Here is an 18,679-nt window from a genome sequence, read left to right as displayed (position 1 = left end):
GTGCACAACACAGGGAGAGATCAGCTAGCTAAGGGACACTAGGAGCCTAACGAAATGCTCTCATTGAGATCTCAGCCAGGTAATCAAAAGGAGAGGAGGAAGAATCCCCTGACTTCTTAACAGCAGGGGAGCTGGGGAAAGGAGCAGCCCAGAGCTTCTGCTCAGGCAGGAACAGCACCAACTACATGACCTGCTCCAAGAACCAAAAATGCCCAGTAAGCCAAATACTCACTATGTAGATGAGGAAGACTGGAAGCGACCCTGGGGCTCCGGACGCTGGATGCCTCAGTGTGCAGATGCGTCCCTGGGCACCATGGCGACGGCCATTGGCGAGTGCGCCTGCGCCTGGCGCTGTGACCCGGAAGTGCACCCGCACGCCTGACCCCAACTCCGCGGTGCTCAGGTGAGAGTCAGCGCCGCATCCTCTCCTGCCCGAGAACCTGTGAAAGCCAGGAGGAGAGGAGCTGTCCTCGACGCTGCTGGCCAAGCCTGAGCCTGAGGGAGAACCAGCGGCCCCAGGGTCAGGCGAGGGTGCGGGTTCGAGGCTATCGCGCCATTTCCCAGGCGCGGTTCTCTTCTTCGTCCCCTTCCGGAAGCAACGGCCTTCACGGACCTCAGTGCCGCCAAGCAGACCAGGTGCCCTTGGAGGTGAGTGACGCGCGGCTTTTGCGGTTTCCTTCTGGGGATCTTGGCTGCAGGCGTGCCTGTTGTTCTTGGGTCCCAAAGGTGCCGGTGGAGTCGCGGTTGTGCTGTGCGGATGGACTGGAAGGGTCCCCAGGGTGCGAGCAGCTGTACAAGAGCAGAGTTGGCTCGGTGTCCTCCCGGAATGGCCCTGCATTCCCGTCTGTTTGCTCTTTGAGGACCCAGCTACCCTGCTCTAGACCGCTGAGAGTGTTGTCAGGAGGAAGGAGAGCAAAAGTGCTTGTCTGTGTCCTGGTTTAGGAGGACAGTTTGAAGGTAAAATTGGGTTTATGGATCCGATGTCTGTATTCTGTATTATATACCTGTAGAGCAATACAGTTTCTCGTGTGCAATGAGTCCTGTCAACATTGAAAACTGTATGGGTGTACCCACTACTGGGAACATATTGAAGGAAATGAAATCATTGTGTAGACAGAGAGGTTTTCACAGGCCTATGCTTATTGCAGTAGGATGCACAAAAGCCAGGCTATACAGTCTGCAGACGCATGTATGGTGTCCATAGCCCATAATGTCTTTATTCAGTCTTGAGGTGATCGGCATTTTGGCTGATGGCTTATCTTTGCTCTTGTGAATTGAGCTGTAGTAAATATGGGGGCAGAGAGAACTCTTTTTTTGTATGCCGATTTCATTTCCCTTGGGTATATACCCTGGGCTGGAATGGCTTGCTCCTATGGTACGTCTATATTCAGATTTCTCATGTATCTCCATTGTATCTTCCACAGTGGTGATTTCAGTTTATATTCCCACCAGCAGTGGATTAGGGTGCCTTTTTCCCCACATCCTCAAGGCCGTTGTCATATCAATTTGCATTTCCCTGACGCCTAGTGATCCTGAGCATTTCTGCATGTGTTTGTTGGCCATTTAGATTTTCTTTCTAGAAATATGCCTGTTGAAGCTCCTTGCCCATTTCTTGAGTGGGTGGTTTGTTTTGCTGTTATTGAGTTTCTTGAAAGTTTCTGGTAGTTTATCTTTTATCAGTTGCATACTTTGCATATAATTTCTCCCATTCCGATAGTTTCCTCTTTACTTTGCTGAGTGTTTCTTTTGCAGAGCAGAAGCTTCTCAGTTTGTTTGTTTGTATGTTTTGGTGTTCTCATCTATTTCTTTGTTTAGTCTTTGTGATTCTCAGGTATTGAACCTCCTTCGTTAAAGTTATCCCAAAGTCCTTTATTTTCTTTGTAGCTATGTGACGGTACTGGTCTTAGAAGTGCTTTCTCAGCCATGACATTGTCTATGTATACAAATAGGATGTTGAGTTTCTATCCTGGCACTTTACCAAACTCTACTCTGAGTTTCAATAGTCTCTTAGAGTAGTCTTTTGGATCACCTATATATAGAGTCATGTGATCTGCAATTGGGGATAGTTGGACTTACTCTCTCAATTTTATCTAATATTGAGAAATGAGAGAAAATATACCAGCATGATAACATGCACATAGAAAATGGCAACAGTGACCTCAGATGCTACCTCTCTGTATTCGATCTTTCTTTGTGGAAGACTTGATTTGGCCTGTTTCCAACATGATCCATGCTTTAAATGCAGGGCTAGACTGTGCAAGGTGGTGACTAGGAAGTAGACCTGTGTTCTGTGGAGAACTCCGTAGATCACAGGTGTTTCAAGTCCTTGTGTGAGTGGGTACATAAGTGTCTGAAAAAAATATATTACTAAGATTACCTCATGCGCAAGTCAGAGATAATACCACACAGAATGTTTGTAAGGAAAAAGAGAATGAATGGGCACCAAAATTTTTTCTTCTAAGACCAAGTTAAACTTTTTTTCAAATTCTGTGTTAATAGGTTAGGTAATGCATATAAAATCAAATTCTAAATAAACTCTTGTAATGCCCTTGATGTATTATTTTATTTATTGGTATGTTTTCCTTTTTGAATAAAAAAATGCCTTTTTTAAAAGATATTTTTTATTTATTTGAAATTAGGATTTACACACACACACAGAGAGAGAGAGAGAGAGAGGAGAGAGAGAGAGAGAGAGGGAGAGAGAGAGGTCTGCCATCTGCTGGTCCATGCTGCAGTTGGCTGCAAGGGACAGAGCTTATTGTATCCTGAGGCGGGACCCAGGGGTTGGGGGCCCTGAAAAGCATTTATAGGTCAATTTTTCACTGACTAATTTTTGCTCACTGTTTCCTATGATTTGTTATTTGTCTTTGTGAACCCCCCCCCACCTCCCTGTGACCTGATAATCTTGGAATTCATTTTGGAAATGAAAGGCGGGTCAACCTCTCTGGGTTCTACTTTGGTGAATGCCACAGGCAATCACTTTTTCACAGTGGGGCTTTTGCTCCATACACGTTATTCTCATTTTCACATGCAGAAGTTGGGGCTCAGAGAGGCTGAGTGACTTGCCCCTGGTGACACAGCATGATGCTGCCTGTGTTGCGTAATTGGGGAGTGAGTCCTTGTGAGCAGAGAAGTGAGGCTGGTGGGGCAGAATGAGTCCCAAGGCACCAGCAGGAGTGTCCTCATGGGACCTCTCTGAATCTGACCTTATGCAGCTTCCTCCTCTGCCCCATCCATGCTGGCCTCTCAGGTTCGTGATGGTGCCAAGTTCTCTTTCACTTCGGGGCACTTTCATTGCTTTTCTTTCTTGATTGTTTCTGTCCTTGAACTTGTGCCATGAAACTGAGGAACACACCACATTTCCAGGTGGTTAAGAGTTTGGTATCTGCGGGAGATGTCGTGGAAAGATGAGTTTCCAAGCCTCATGTTCCTCTTCTGTTACAATGGGGCAATGATAGATTCTACCTCACAGGGTCATTGGAACGGATTCCAGGAGGGCTGATGCTCAGTAGGCGTTCAATACACAGGTGTTGAGTGCGCCCATGTTGGACTAATCCATTTACATAGTCCCCAGGCCCCATGGCTGCCCTGGAGTTGGGAAAGCACAGTTGTGCCCTTGTCCCTCCCGCCCATCCAGTGGCCATAGGTCTGCTTCTGTGGGGGCCTGGCAGCCCTGTGTCCTCTTCCAGCAGTTCTCCCAGCCTGTTTCAGTCACAGCCTGTGAGGGTCGATGAGATGTTCATGAGTGAGAAGCTGCTTGGTGAACTTTTTAGCACATAGTTGGAGGTGGGAGCAAGAAGCCAGGGACCAAGCAGCATTGAGCATGTGCAGCAGAAATGCAGGGGCCTGAGCAAGACCTGCAGCAGCTCCGTCATGTGTCCAGACTCTGTTGCTGTTCTGGTCCTACTGAGATAATTTTGTCTGAAAATCTGTGGTTACGATGTCTGATTGGTACAGGACTCATGTGGTATGATTCTGCATTTTTATGGAATCATGGAATCTGCATCTGTGTTGTTTACATGAATACCCTGTAAATCCTTGGCTGCTGGTACTTTTTAAAGATCTCTGAGTTAAAGATAGTTATCCAGTTGGCTGCTTTTGGTCTTTTTGCACTAGTAGGGCACTTTTTGCACTAGTAGTGTGTGTTCGTGTGTGTGTGCATGTGTAGGAGCTGTACTGCTGGAGTTCTTCACAGCAGGAATGGTGCAGGTTTCTGCAGTGCTTCAGGGCTCCCAGAGTGTTTCAAAGGCAGTTGGGGAGATCTGGTCAGCATCTCCAGGGAAGCAGCCCACATTTGAGATGTAGCTCTTACCTTAGAAGAGATGGGCCTTGGGAAATAGTGCCATGTGGGAGTGGAAGAATATCAGTGCAGGGAATGAGAAGTACAGACCTGAGGAATACAGATGATGTTTTCTTTTCTTCCTTTTTAAAATACATACATATTTATTAATTTGAAAGGCACAGTGAGAGAGGGAGAGAGAGAAATAGAAATAGATACAGATATTACCCATGCACTGGTTCACTCCCCCAATGCCTACAACTTAGGGCTGGGCCAGGCTCAAGCCAAGAGCCTGGAATTCCATCTTGGTTTCCCTCTTGGGGGTGAGAACTCAAGTACTTGAATCTTCATGTGCTATTTCCCAGGTGCATTGGTGGGGAGCTGGATAGGAAGTGGAATCACTGGGTCTTGAGCTGCTGCTCTGATCGGATGTGGATGTTCCAAGTGGTGGCTTAACCTGCTACATCACAACCTGCCCTTTCTGTGCTTTTAATACCTATAGGAGACATAATTTTATGGAAGAATCAATATATTCATCTTTGCTTTCTTCTTCCCCTTCTGAAAGGGGAAAAATGGCCAATGTTTTAGGCATATTTGTTTATGATAGTCAAAGTAAATCTTACCTTTTTCTTGGTCATTCATTCTTCTAGCAACATTTGAATACATAGGATGTGCTGAACCCTGGAGTTAAAGAGTTAGACTAGCGTTCTTGTGGAGTTTGAGGCTTTTTGGGAAAGATTTGTGGAAAAACTATACATTAGAATGACAGTTTTGGGTGGCATTGTGGCATAGCAGGTAAAGCTGTGCCTTTGACACTGGTATCCCGTGTAGGGAGCCTGTTTGAGTCCTGGCTGCTGGCTGCTCTGCTTTTGATCCAGCTGCCTGCTGTGGCCTGGAAAAGCAGTGGAAGGTGGCCCAAGTCCCTGGGCCCCTGCACCTGCGCTTATGTGGGAGATCTAGAAGAGGCCTCTGGCTTCAGATCAGCCCAGCTCCAGCCATTGCAGCCATTTGGGGAATGAACCAGCAGATAGATCTCTCTTTGTCTCTCCCTCTCTTTGTAAACTCTGCCTTTTAAATGAATAAATAAATCTTTAAAAAAGAATGAAAATGTAATAGTGTAGTTTATTGGTAAGAGCCTTAAATAGAAAAGTAGGTTCTCATATTGCTTGTATAGGTGAAAAATACTGTTTAGCAATATCTGTTAAAATGTGAAATGAACATAATTTTTGACCCAGCAGTTCCATGGCTCAGACTTTATACCCATATGCAACAGTAACTCTAGGATAAAGGGTTTTTCTTTTCTTTTCTTTTCATGATGATTCAAAGTTAAAATTTATCAGAGGCTTTTGCTGAATCCCTAGGACTGCTGGTTTGCCTTCGCCCATTGGCAAGCATCCCTTGTCTTGTACCGGCACTCTGTCATGGGCGAGCAACACTTACTCCCTTGCCTGTCATGGATCTAGGCTCTCTGGGGGCCCAGGAAGAGGGATGGTCTCCTAGTTTCTTAGGCAGATGTGATGTGCTTTCCAACTTCCACAGGCACAGCAGCCCCTGTGGCCATTGTCAGTCCACCAACTCGTGATGGGTAGGGAATGGCAGGTATGGCAGTTTCCTGGGTGACTTGCTGGCAGAGGGACTAGGAGATCACCTGTACTCCATAGAATCTGGGAGAAGAGAATGTGGTTTGTGGGACTCGAGGAGTCTTCCTGAGGAGCTGTTCCCATGAGGAGGAGAGCTGTGAGAAGTGCAGCTTATAACAAGGCCCTGTCCTGGATGTACTTGTGCGGACCCAGCAGGCCTCTGTCTTTTCTTCTACATCTGGAGCAACAAGATCCTTTGGGCTTATGTGTCTTGCTTTGTTAAAAAAACAAACAAACAAGAATAACAACAACAAAAAACCTCCTAAATAGCCAGAATCTTCCTTTCCACCTGGACAATCCAGTGGCCAGTCCTTCAGGGTGGACCAATGGAGTCATTGGCATTGAAAACCTAGCCCTGCCATACGCTGCCTTGTCTCAAAAGCTTTCTGTTTCCTAGTGCTTACCGCAGACACTGGCAGCTGCTATGTTGTGTGCATGTTAGGTCACCCTCAAGATGACCATTCCCCCAGGCTCTCTCCCTACACACCCACATCTGGCAAGCTCACCAGCCTCCTGCCCTTGGCCAAGGTTGGTCACAGCACTGACCTGCACACCCCCTTCCCCATTCCTTCCAGACATGCTGCAGAGGCAGCGTCCATATCTTCCTCAGGCAGGGTCAGTCCCTCTGCAGTAAGCATTTGCAGAGTGGTTGCCCACCTAGAATTACACAGGCATCTTCCCCAGAGTGTACATTCTCTGAAGGCACTCACTTGGTAGGTATATCCTTGCTTTAATAGCTGTTCAGTAAAGGAACAAAAATAATTGAAAAATCCAAAAAAAATTTGCTGCTATTGACAGGCAAAGAGAAATTTACCGATTTTCTGGGCTTCCTGTCAGTATCCAAAGTAGAAGAATGCAAGGATCTTATAATTCTCTTCATGTGATCTTTGCTTTCTCACTGAATCACTCATTGCCTCCTAGGATGTGAAGTCAACATTAATCTTGAACAAGTTGAGCTAATCTGTGCCAAAGGAAGATGCATTATTCATTTAGACCAGATAACCACCATCTTGCTAGGGAAACAAAAACTTGTTTGTGCATGAGGAAAAAAAAATTAGAAGTCATTTTTCCATCCCTCAAATGGGAAGGTTTCTAGGGAACAAAGCAATAAGAAATGCAAGCAGACACCTACATATGCACACACATACACACACACATATACACATGTACATACAGAGACACATGTACACACACAGACACACATTTACTTCCTGCCTGGACACCTTAGTTAGAACTGGGAGAAATGATTTTTATTTTAGTTCTTATTCCAAATTGAGTTCTCTGGGAAACATTCTGAGCTTAAGATTGATGTGCAAGAAGTTTACTCAACAGCTCTCTTGGGGGAAGGAAAACATAAGAGGAAACCAACTCACAAACTAGTTTTGCTGACCACCTGGCAGCCTTGTCCAACCCTGCTCAGAGCTCTGGAGATAAAATGGCCCGTCAAGGTGTCCCACACAAGGTCAAAGGGCTGGACCTTTCTACTCTTAACCTCAAGCAGTCACTGAATGAACCTGTATCTGAGCAAAGCTCTCTGTAGCTCTAAGGAGGTCAAAAACAGAAGGCTGCCTGTCAACTGCCCTCCTGGCAGCAGGGGTAACAGTTCAGCTTTTAACAAAGGTCTGGGCCTATCTCTCAAACCACCACAGATCTACTCCTAACCAACTGTATGTATTTGGACAGGTCACTTTACCTCTCTGGATTTTCACTTTATCCCCTATGAGAGGGCTGGTGAATTAGGTAAACTGAGTTTGAGTCCTGACTCTGCTCCCAATTTTAACTTCTTACTGATGCATATCCTGGGAGGCAGCAGGTGATGACATTAGTACTTGGATTGTTTAGGAGATCTGCATTGAATTCCTGGCTCCAGGTTTCAGCCTAGTCCAACCCCAGAAAGTTGCAGTTATTTGGGGAGTGAACCAGAAGAAGATATCTATCTCTGTTCCTTCCTCTCCCCACTCTATCTTCAAAAAATTAAAAATATAGACTTTAAAAATAAAATTAATTTTCATAGTCTGACATCTACCAAAATAATGCATGCGTGCACATGTGCACACGTGTGTGCACATGCACACACACACAGTTTATATGCAGTTAAGATGTTACCTGGTATACCCGCATCCCATATCAGAGAACCTGACTTCAAGTCCCAACTCTGCTAATTTCAGCTTCCTGCTAATGCATATGCTTGAGGCAGCAGATGATGGCTCAAGTAGTTAGGTTCCTGCCACCCAAGTGGGAGACTTGGACTGACTTCCTGACTCCCAGCATTTGGGGGAGGAATGAACCAGTGAAAATGTCTTGTCTGTCTCCCCTTCCCCCTCCCCTCCCCTCCCCTCTCCTCTCCTCTTTTTCTCTCTCTCCCTTTCAGATAGGTAGATGATAGATACAATTAAAATGACTACACATGAATGTGCATGTCTCTAGAATATATAATATAAAATAATGCTATTTTCTGAAGTCTTTTAATGTTCCAGACCCTCCACCTAGAAGTGATAATTCTCTTTTTCAATTGATAGCAGTTAGATCCAATTATAGAAACCTAGCAGGAGAAGAAAAAATCCCCTTCTCATTTCTCCCTTTATCAACCAACCCACAGGATCTTCTACATCCTCCGCTGCTAGATTTTTTTCAAGGCTCGTGTGGGCATCTGCAGCATGGAAACCAGCTGGCAGATTTCTTGAATCTGCTTATTCTACTTTTTAAGCATCTTTACAAAGAGTTCCCCTGAAGAACCTGCTGCAGTTAGAGTCAGCATGAGAAAACAGCAGAATCAGATTATCTGAGAGTATAAGATGCCTGAATACCAACTCTATATTAATAAAGTTTAAAGGCAAAGCTCATTTGTGGAGCATTTCAGTCATGTATCATTGAATAAAATGTGCAACTTGGTGAAATACATCCAGGAACACATTTCTTCTTTTTCATTTGGGTTGTAGAAGTGGTCACCCATGTGCAGGTAGAGGCCAAATCATAGGGGCAGGTTTTAATGTCCATTAGAATATACCATTTGCTAAAGACTTTGGGAGCATATCTTTGTCTCATGTTGAGAGTCTCAGGATGGACCAACTTGGTTCCTGGTTTTGGGAGCTAAGAGAAAATGATTAGGGAAGCATGGATGTAGAAGGAAGACATATAGGATTCTGAGATGAAGGAAGATGGAGTAGTTTACAGGTTTCCAACTGCCAGTCTGGAGGATGCGAAAAGTTGGTGTTTCAAAATTGCTTAGGCAGCTTGTAAAAATAGGGATTTAGGGCCAGTGCTGCAGCTCAATAGGCTAATCCTCTGCCTGCGGCGCCAGCACACCAGGTTCTAGTCCCAATTGGGATGCCGGATTCTGTCCCGGTTGCCCCTCTTCCAGGCCAGCTCTCTGCTGTGGCCCGGGAGTGCAGTGGAAGATGGCCCAAGTGCTTGGGTCCTGCACCCCATGGGAAACCAAGATAAGCACCTGGCTCCTCCTGGCTTCAGATCAGCATGGTGCGCCAGCTGCAGTGTGCCAGCTGTGGTGGCCATTGGAGGGTGGACCAACGGCAAAGGAAGACCTTTCTCTCTCTGTCTCTCTCTCTCTCACTGTCCACTCTGCCTGTCAAAAAAAAATAGGGATTTAGAAAACTCATCCTTAGAAATTTTGAGATAGTAACAAATTCTCTTGCTTGATTTTATTATATCCAGATAAGTTTAAGAACTGCAAGAGTAGTTAAAATGTAAGACTTGGAAGACTAGAATTCATTTATTACTCAAATATATGGTTCTTAAACACTGTCTACAGAAAAGTTGCCTGGTTGAGTTCTGTGGGGCTTATAAATATGTATTAGACATAGGGTGTCTCAAATCTCTTTGACCATGACCGGAGGTCTAGCAAGGTAGGCATTTAGAAGGCAGACAGAGAGAAATGCTCTCAGACAGCAGTTTACAGTTCAGTGGGACAGAGAAAAAAGAATGGGATTGTGAACCTGAGGAAAATAAGAAAACCACTTTAAAACAAGTAGGGAAAGAATGGGAGACAGTGTGGCAGATCTCTCCAGGAATGGTCGCTAGTTGAGATGACCAAAGCTTGAAGAAGGCCAATATTAAATCAGCCTCATGTGTTTGTAGAAAAAATCCAGTGAATGCTTACATGTAGCATTTAACACAGTGTGTAATGAATGTCAAAAAATGATAGATATTAATCATTGCATCTTTATGGGGCTACGAGGAGCCAACTTGTTCCAAAATACTTCTCTCTCCCTCCCTATCAGTTATAGAGCCTATAATTCTGTATGATAAATTTCCTTCTTGGACTTTGAGGAGTTTTCCAATTTCAAGAATTTTATTTAAAAACTATTTTGAAAAGCTCACATCTAAAGTTTTTAATAGTTAATCTTTGGCTGGCGCCATGGCTCAGTAGGCTAATCCTCTGCCTGTGGTGCTGGTACTCTGGGTTCTAGTCCTGGTTGGGGCACCGGTTCTGTCCCAGTTGCTCCTCTTCCGGTCTAGCTCTCTGCTGTGGCTCAGGAAGGCAACAGATGATGGCCCAGTGCTTGGGCCCTGCACCCGCATGGGAGACCAGGAGGAAGCACCTGGCTGCTGGCTTCAGATTGGTGCAGAGCGCCTGCTGTAGTGGCCATTTGTGGGGTGAATCAATGGAAGGAAGACCTTTTTCTCTGTCTCTCTCTCTCACTGTCTAACTCTGCCTGTCAAAAAAATAGTTTATCTTTGATAAGAAAGAATAACAACAGGGGCAGTGATGACCTGAGAAGAGCAGAAGTCAGAAAGGAGGGGAGGCAATGTGAGAAGCTAGACACCACTGCTGCAGATCCACCCTCCTGCAGATGAGGTCAGTGTGGCCCAGGCTCCCTCCAGGTACTGGGGAAAGAGACCATAGAGTAGGTACCCCTGTTCCTTAACCACTCAGGTCTTCACAAAACGCTTCCACTGATGAGAATCAGTCACTTGGCCCCTCAAGTCACAAGTGGGTGGATAGGTGGAGAAGGCTTGGAAAGGTAGTCCCTGGCTGAATCTTTATGCTTTTAATAGCATAAGAATCTTTATGCTATTAAATCAAGGTACAATCAAGATTATTTGAGTGCTCAGGACTCCTGAAAACTTGACAATGCACTCACAAAGAGGAGTGAGAAGCAGAGAGACACAGGCTTGGCCCAGAAAGAGAAATGCTAAAGCCAAGAAACAATTCAGAGTATAGAATCCCCTCCTTCATGTATGATTTGACCTTTTCAGATGGGAGAAAAGTGTCCATCAGGGATGAAGTTTGAGAGAAGAGGAATCCTTCTGGGATTGAGAGTAGAAGCCTCAGCCTAATATTTGAGATTTGAGGCCAGGAGGAGGGAAAGAGGCCAACTACCTGGGACTAAGCTCCAGATGGAAATTTGGTTCTGAGGTTTGACCAGCATGGCCTGGTGACCACCAAAGGTTTGTTTTTCCTGGTCCAGCCAAGGGCTGCATTTCTCAATCCCCCCCACCTTATATGTAGATGGGACGTGGGACTGCTTCTCACCGATGGAATGTAAGCAGACAGGCTTGGTGAAGTGCCAGGTGGTTAGGAAGCGATGTCTACCCTCATAGTCTGTCTGCATCTGTAAGCTGCTGAGAGGAAGAAGAGGTCAAAGGAGCCACAAATTAGAAGGGGCCTGGGCCTCTGTATGATCATGTGGAAGGCCCTGCAACCTCTAATGTGAATGGAAGTAAGCATGATGTTTTGAGTCTCAAAGATTCCAAGGTTTATATTTGAGCAGTCAGCTTTACTTTAACAGATAAAAGGGCGTAGAAAATTCAAGAATCAAAATGATGACTCCTTTAACTCTTCTTCCCTAAGAATAAAAACCCTTGTGTGATAAATACAGGCAACTCACATACCTCTCTAACCACCAAGGCAAAGAAAAGGGGAATTTCCCTTCCCCACATCTACATGTACCTAGGCTTCAGGATCCAGACTTTTAGAGGATTTTATTTATCTTTGTCAAGGTCTCCATCTGTCATCTTTTAAACCACTTTTACTCTAGATAAAAGTATTGGAAAGGAAGCAGGCATTAAACCTAGTGGTAAAGAAGCCAGTTAAGGCGCAGCGTCCGCGGGCTCCGGGGCGGGGCTCCAGCAGAGAAGCCCCCTCCCTGGGGAGGCGGGGCCTGGGCGAGCTCCGGAGCCTGGAGCGGCGGCAGCCAGGACGATGCATCAGAAGCTGCTGAAGAGCGCGCACTACATCGAGCTGGGCAGCTACCAGTACTGGCCGGTCCTGGTGCCCCGCGGCATCCGCCTCTACACCTACGAGCAGATCCCCGTGTCCCTCAAGGACAACCCTTACATCACCGACGGCTACCGGGCCTACCTGCCCTCCAGGCTGTGTATCAAAAGTTTGTTTATTTTATCTAATGAGACGGTTAACATCTGGAGTCATTTGCTGGGTTTCTTTCTCTTCTTCACCCTGGGAATATATGATATGACATCTGTGTTACCCTCGGCAAGTGCATCCAGAGAAGATTTTGTAATTTGTTCTATTTGTCTTTTCTGCTTCCAGGTCTGTATGCTTTGCTCTGTGGGCTATCACCGTTTTTCTTGCCATTAATCAGAAAAAACATGTCGAAGATGGATGGCATTAGATTATGCAGGAATTTCTATTGGAGTACTGGGCTGCTATGTCTCAGGAGTATTTTATGCATTTTATTGTAATAATTATTGGCGCCAAGTGTACTTGATCACAGTGCTGGCCATGATCCTGGCAGTGTTCTTTGCGCAGATTCATCCCAATTACCTCAAACAGCAATGGCAGAGGCTCCGTTCTATCATCTTCTGTTCTGTTTCGGGATATGGAGTGATCCCCACTCTTCACTGGGTTTGGCTCAATGGTGGAGTCGGTGCTCCTATTGTACAGGACTTTGCACCCCGTGTACTTGTGATGTATATGATTGCTCTTCTTGCTTTCCTCTTCTACATTTCCAAAGTGCCAGAACGGTACTTTCCAGGACAACTAAACTACCTCGGATCAAGCCACCAAATATGGCATATCCTTGCAGTAGTGATGTTATATTGGTGGCATCAGTCAACAGTGTATGTCATGCAGTATAGACATAGCAAGCCTTGTCCTGACTATGTTTCACATTTGTGAATTCAGGTATGGCCACCTGGTGAATTCAGTTGTTAAGCAATATATAATGGGGAGTTGTATACCCCACTGTTTTTAAGGTTCTCATTAGTTTTTCTTTTTCCTCTTGTTTAATATATCATGAGTAATGCTTTTTAAAATTGGAAAAATAAACTTGGGTATCTGTGTAGTAACAACTGCTTTATGGACCCTTAAAACTACTAATCTTCTGCTTATACAGAAAGTGAAGTTTCGCTGGCAATCATAAGAAACATCTGAACAATGCATGTGGCACTAGTGCAGAAATAGGATTTTATTTTACTTACCACCAGCTTCGTTTCCTTAGGAAGGGCTCATCTCCATTAGAAAATGGAGTCATCCTGTGTGATTACTTTAATAGAAGATACTTTCAGTAAATTGTCAAATTTAAGTGCCTAATCAAGGCAAGATTGATACGGCCTGTGCTTAGTATTCATGTAAGTTAGGACAGTGATTTTGCATAATCACTAGCCATTAAATACATATTTTGTTTGATACTGGCACTTAAGATAGTATTTCCTTTAGTTATACATTCTCTACTCTCTAGCAACACTGGATTTTTTTACTTTGCCAGAACAAAAACTTGCAACTTCTTCTCAAGTTGAGAGGGGTATTGAGAAAAGGAAAAGAAACTTGCATTGTTATTTTCTATCAGATAAGAATCACATTAGATAGTAACTATGTGATTAGGCAACAGATTCTATGGTGTAAAACCACAGAAGTCTTTAGCCACCAAAAGTTTTAATTCCAGATACTATTTAATTCCCAGTAATAATTTAATTGCAAGACAGAAAATTTGACTCCGAAATTCCAGAAAAACTTTTGCTTTTCTGAATTTGTATTCCTAAATTTCCTGATGATTGGGGTTCCCAGCTATATGGCCGCGAATAATTTCAAGGCCATAGGACCCAGATGGCCGTCTTGACCTGGAAGTGCACTTTTAGGCCTTAGAACAAGTCATGCCGATGCCCAGTTGGGTGATGTGGCTATTCACCTGTGCTCTGGTCCTGCTTCTGCATGTTTTATGCATTGCCCTGACAAAGTGCCGAGAAACACTGATACTTGGACCTGAAGTGTTAAACGTACTCCGTTTTGTATGTACTCACTAGGGCTCCCTGCCCCCTTGTATTGTAGTATTTTCATCTGCGTTAATTAAATCCCTTAAAGCAGATTCACAAAAATGTACATCTTTTATTGGAATATAAAATATTATCCAAGTTTCTTCATGAGCATGAACTGCTTTCAGAACACAATTATTGAATATCAGAAAAAAAAGTTGATCCTGGTGAAGTTCATTCCCAAAATGCCTTGTGTACATCGGATACTAGGAAAGCTGCTTTAATGTACCTCAGTTTATGCATCTGTAAAATGTTGTGTTTCTTTCCAGTGTAGTGCTTTTGAAATACAAATTCCATACCCTCACCTCCACCCCACCCACAATGCTCAGCAAGGAGCATTTCCTAGCTAGGTTCAGTCAGGGCATTTTCTGTCATACCCATTTTTTATGACAGAATGCTACTCTGAAAATGGCTCTCTTACCTCATAAGGCCACAAATTCGATGTATATGTTAAGTGGTACAAGAGTAGGCGATATTTCCTTTAAAGCATGCTTTGTTGGCCTACTTTTAAATTAATATTTTTGTCATTTTGGTCAAACAGAATACACTGAGTAGTTAACAATCAAGTTAAAAATAAAGTGGAAGTCCAGTTATTTTATGTATGGAACCATTTTTTATTATAAAATCTTCTCCAAATTAAAAAGAAGTTAATTTTTTTCAATTTTAAATTCGTATTTTTGTTTTAGTGTATTGATTTAATGCTTGCCATATGAATTAATGCATATACTGTATTTTTTAACACCTTTCTTTGATTAAAAGATATACTGTCTCACCGTAGAGAGAATTATGCCATGTAAACATTTCAACTGTTTATGAAAAGGCTAGAATTTGGAAGAGGGCCTTCTCTCATTTTTATCTTTTCTATGTTATATTTATTATAAAGTAGGGAATGAAGGAGTCGATTGCTGTCAAACTATAAGCACTTCTGTATATCCGCCTTTATTGACCACCTACTGTGTGCACAGCACTACTGTTAAAATTTTTACGATATTGTTAACATTAAAGAACATTTAAAACTTGCATACAAATCTGAGCCTTGTATATTTATTTTGTTTTTATAGTTATCAAAATAAGATTAAAAGTATGCTATCCAGCTTCAGTGCTCAAAAACAACTGGTGTTAATTTTACCTATGTGTAAACTATAAAAGTTCTTTACCTACAGACTTTATGTTTTAAAATTACTATGCCTGTTTTATATTGTCTACAGTAATTTATAGGGTTGTAATTAACTCATTTAAGTACAGTTATCTTTCTATATAAAGCCATTTTCAAATAGCCAGGTAGTGTTTGTCTGTCATTACATTGAGTGTAATTTATTAAGCTGCATGGCAAAAATATGTATTATGTAAATAAAGTAGGCTTACTAAATATAAAAAAAAAAGAAGCCAGTTAAGATGTCTGCATCCCGTGCTGGAGTTCCTAGGTTTGGTTCCTGGCTCCAGCTGACTCCAGCTTCCTGCTGTTGGAGACCCTGAGAGGTAATAAAGGATGGCTCAAGTAATTGGGTTGCTGCCACTTGCATAGGAGATGTGGAATGTATTCCATGTTCCCAGCATTGGCCTCTGATCAAATCTGGCCATTGCTGACATTTAGGGAGTGATTCAGCAGATGAGCAAGTTTCTCTCCCTCCCTCCCTCCCTCCCTCTTTCTATCACTCTCCCTCCCTCCCTTCCTCCTTCCCTCACTTCCTCCCCTACTGCCTCCCCTCCCCCTCTCAGGTAAAAAGGAAGGAAGGAGGGAAGGGAGGAATTAATTAAGAAAGGTGGAAGAAAAGAAGGAAGGAAGGAGAAGAAGACAAGACAGAAAGGAAGAAAAGAATGGAAGAAAGGAAAGGAACATGTTGGAGAACAGGAGGGATACTTGGTGTTTGTTTTAACTTCGTGGAAAAGCAGAGAGGTAAAATAACAGACTGAGAAGCAGGTGAAATTCTTGGTTGTGAATAAGGGGAGTACTGCCAGAAGAGAACACTGATCTGTCTCTGACCTTCTGGGTTTGCTAAGAGACAGAGTTCTTTAATTTGGCTGATGCACTGATGGTGTTTGAGTGGGCAAGGGTGAGCTTTTGAGTTCAGGTAGGAACTTGAACTTAAAAGAGTTGAGTTATTCTTCCTAAAAGCATAAAGAAGAGTTGAGAAAAGGAGGAGAGATGGAAAGGGAAAAGTGACAGCAAGATCTGGAGTTGCCAGAGGTTCTAATGGGGTGGGGGTGTTAGGGATAATCTCTGGGATGAGGGGGAGGCAAAGAGACTGTTGTATCCATGAAACATAACTCTCTGGCTGCCTAAACTATCTGATCAACTTGCATGGCATTCTTCTGTTTTGTCCCAAATTTTCCATGGAGATTTGCACACTCAAGACACCTTCTTGTGGGAAGTTTTGCAGGGCCACCCAAGGATGGGATGGAGTTCCATGAGAGTAGAATAGGAGTAGCATGTAGTGATCCTGCTCCAGACAGAGCTTAAAATTGTAGATCCACTCAACAAAAATCCCCTGGCCCTCCACGTGTCCATGGCTATACTAGGGCATGGGGACAATACCTGTATGCAATACACATGATGCCTGGAAACTCAGTCTAGTGGAATGGCAGACAGTAAATAACTGAGCACATAAATAAATGAGAAAACAAAGTGAAATATGGGCCATTTCTTTGCATGGAAACAAACGCAGAACACGGAAGCCAAGACTTCCTTCTGCCAGGAATTTACAACCTCCTGCGGTGAGTGGAGGTCCACTCCACTGTCTCAGAGGGGCCTCAGTACAGCTGGGCTGCAGACTGATCGTGTCCTCATTTATTTATTTATTATTTCCTCCACAAATCCTCTGTCTTGGGCCCACAGTGATGTCACAGTATATGTCAATGGATAATAAATGTATATGGAGCCCTTCTTTGTATGGGGAAATAGTTGCTACCCAGGAGGATAAATCAAGCTTGTCACTGCGGAGGGCATTCATGGATTCTGCTTCAGTCTGGTTGCTAAGGTAAAAGCAGTGAACCGTGGTTTGAAATCATTCTATATCACTGCCTAGAGGCCAGGAATAATGCTAATGGGAGGCCTCCAGAAGCCCCCTCACTGTCCTTGGGGAGATATGCATTCTGCCCTGCCCCAAGGAGAGACACCTCGATTTAATTCGTGGTTGGTGGACGATGACATCCTTGTCCTGCTGGCAGTGCAAGGACACCAGCTAAGGGCACTCAGAAACCACTGAGCCCACACTGCCATGCTGCTGGCGGGAGTGCAGGAAGGGAAAAAGAAGGAGCTCCATTTAACATTCTAACAAAACCAGACCGAAGGCCTCCTGAACCACTAACTCCCTTCTGAAGGGCAGGTCTCAGACTAGCACACTTTGTTTTGCATCAAGGAAGAATGTCTGAAAAAGCCAGAGCGGTGGGATTTTAGCACAAAGTGCAGGGCGGACCTCACCATGGGCCAACAGACCAGAGGACAGAAGGAAGATGGAGTCATCTTCAGGTCTTTTTCCTCCCAGACTGAGCCCAAATGTCTCCTCTTAGGAGAGCAGACCCCCGCACTCCGTATGTCCTCATTCATTACTATTAAATCAAGGTCTAGGGCCTTGGTGATCTCCAGAGGAATCCGGGGAAGCACACCAACCAGGTCCTGTGACTTTGAGGGCATTTGTGCCTCTGTTTGTAAGTGGTGGCTCATAGAGCTCATGTGTCTTTGAACTTCTGTGCATCAGGACAAACTCTTTTCCAATGAGGGCACCCCAGTGTGCCTTCAACAATCCCTGAGAAGTCCCTTAGCTCCTGATCACCTGCCAAGCTTGATATTGTCAGTCAGTTTCATTTTTGTCATCCTGATGGCTATAGTAATGATAGCTCCTGGTGCTTCAACTTGCATTTTCCTAGTTATTAATGAAGTCAGTATATTTCCATGTACTCATGGCTATTTGGATATTCTCCTTTGTGAATTACCTGCTTCATCAAAACTATTGGCCACTTGGTGAAGCTCTGCCTTTTTCTCATTTATACTGGTTCTTTCTATGTACTAATGAAGAGACTGCCTTTTCATTCTCTTCATGCTGTCTCCAGATGAGCAGAGGCTCTTACTTTTGATAGGGCCCAACTTTTAAATGTTTTCTTTTATGATTTGTATTTTTTTAACTTTTATGTAATTAATATAAATTTCCAAAGTACAACTTTTGGATTATAGTGGCTTTTCCCCCACATAACCTCCCTCCCACCCGCAACCATCCCATCTCCTGCTCCTTCTCCCATCCCATTCACATCAAGATTCATTTGAATTATCTTTATATACAGAAGATCAATCTAGTATATACTAAGTAAAGATTTCAACAGTTTGCACCCACACAGAAACACAAAGTATAAAGTACTGTTTGAGTACTAGTTATACCATTAATTCACACACAGAGTACAACACATTAAGGACATAGATCCTACATGGGGAGTAAGTGCACAGTGACTCCTGTTGTTGATCTAACAATTGACACTCTTATTTATGGCATCCGTTATCACCTGAGGCTCTAGTCATGAGTTGCCAAGGCTATGG

At 43.8% G+C, this 18,679-nt stretch overlaps 1 protein-coding gene and 1 pseudogene across 3 annotated transcripts in view; both read left to right on the top strand.

Moving 5' to 3' along the window:
• Window positions 1-278: 278 nt before the first annotated feature.
• Window positions 279-18,679, top strand: part of LOC127490200 (uncharacterized) — a 108,274-nt gene continuing 89,873 nt past the window's right edge. The window contains exon 1 of one of the 3 annotated variants that reach the window (XR_011384408.1): window positions 279-648. The gene's annotated coding sequence lies outside the window, so the exon portion shown is untranslated. The remainder of the gene's footprint in view (window positions 649-18,679) is intronic. The other 2 variants (XR_011384407.1, XR_011384406.1) reach the window with 2 other exon arrangements.
• On the top strand, window positions 12,065-15,533 carry LOC127486307 (progestin and adipoQ receptor family member 3 pseudogene; annotated as a pseudogene).

The sequence above is a fragment of the Oryctolagus cuniculus genome, chromosome 19, assembly GCF_964237555.1.
Source record: "Oryctolagus cuniculus chromosome 19, mOryCun1.1, whole genome shotgun sequence".
In the NCBI taxonomy this organism is placed as follows: domain Eukaryota; kingdom Metazoa; phylum Chordata; class Mammalia; order Lagomorpha; family Leporidae; genus Oryctolagus; species Oryctolagus cuniculus.
The sequence above is the reverse complement of the archived record's forward strand: the minus strand, read 5'-3'. Positions and strand labels throughout refer to the sequence as shown.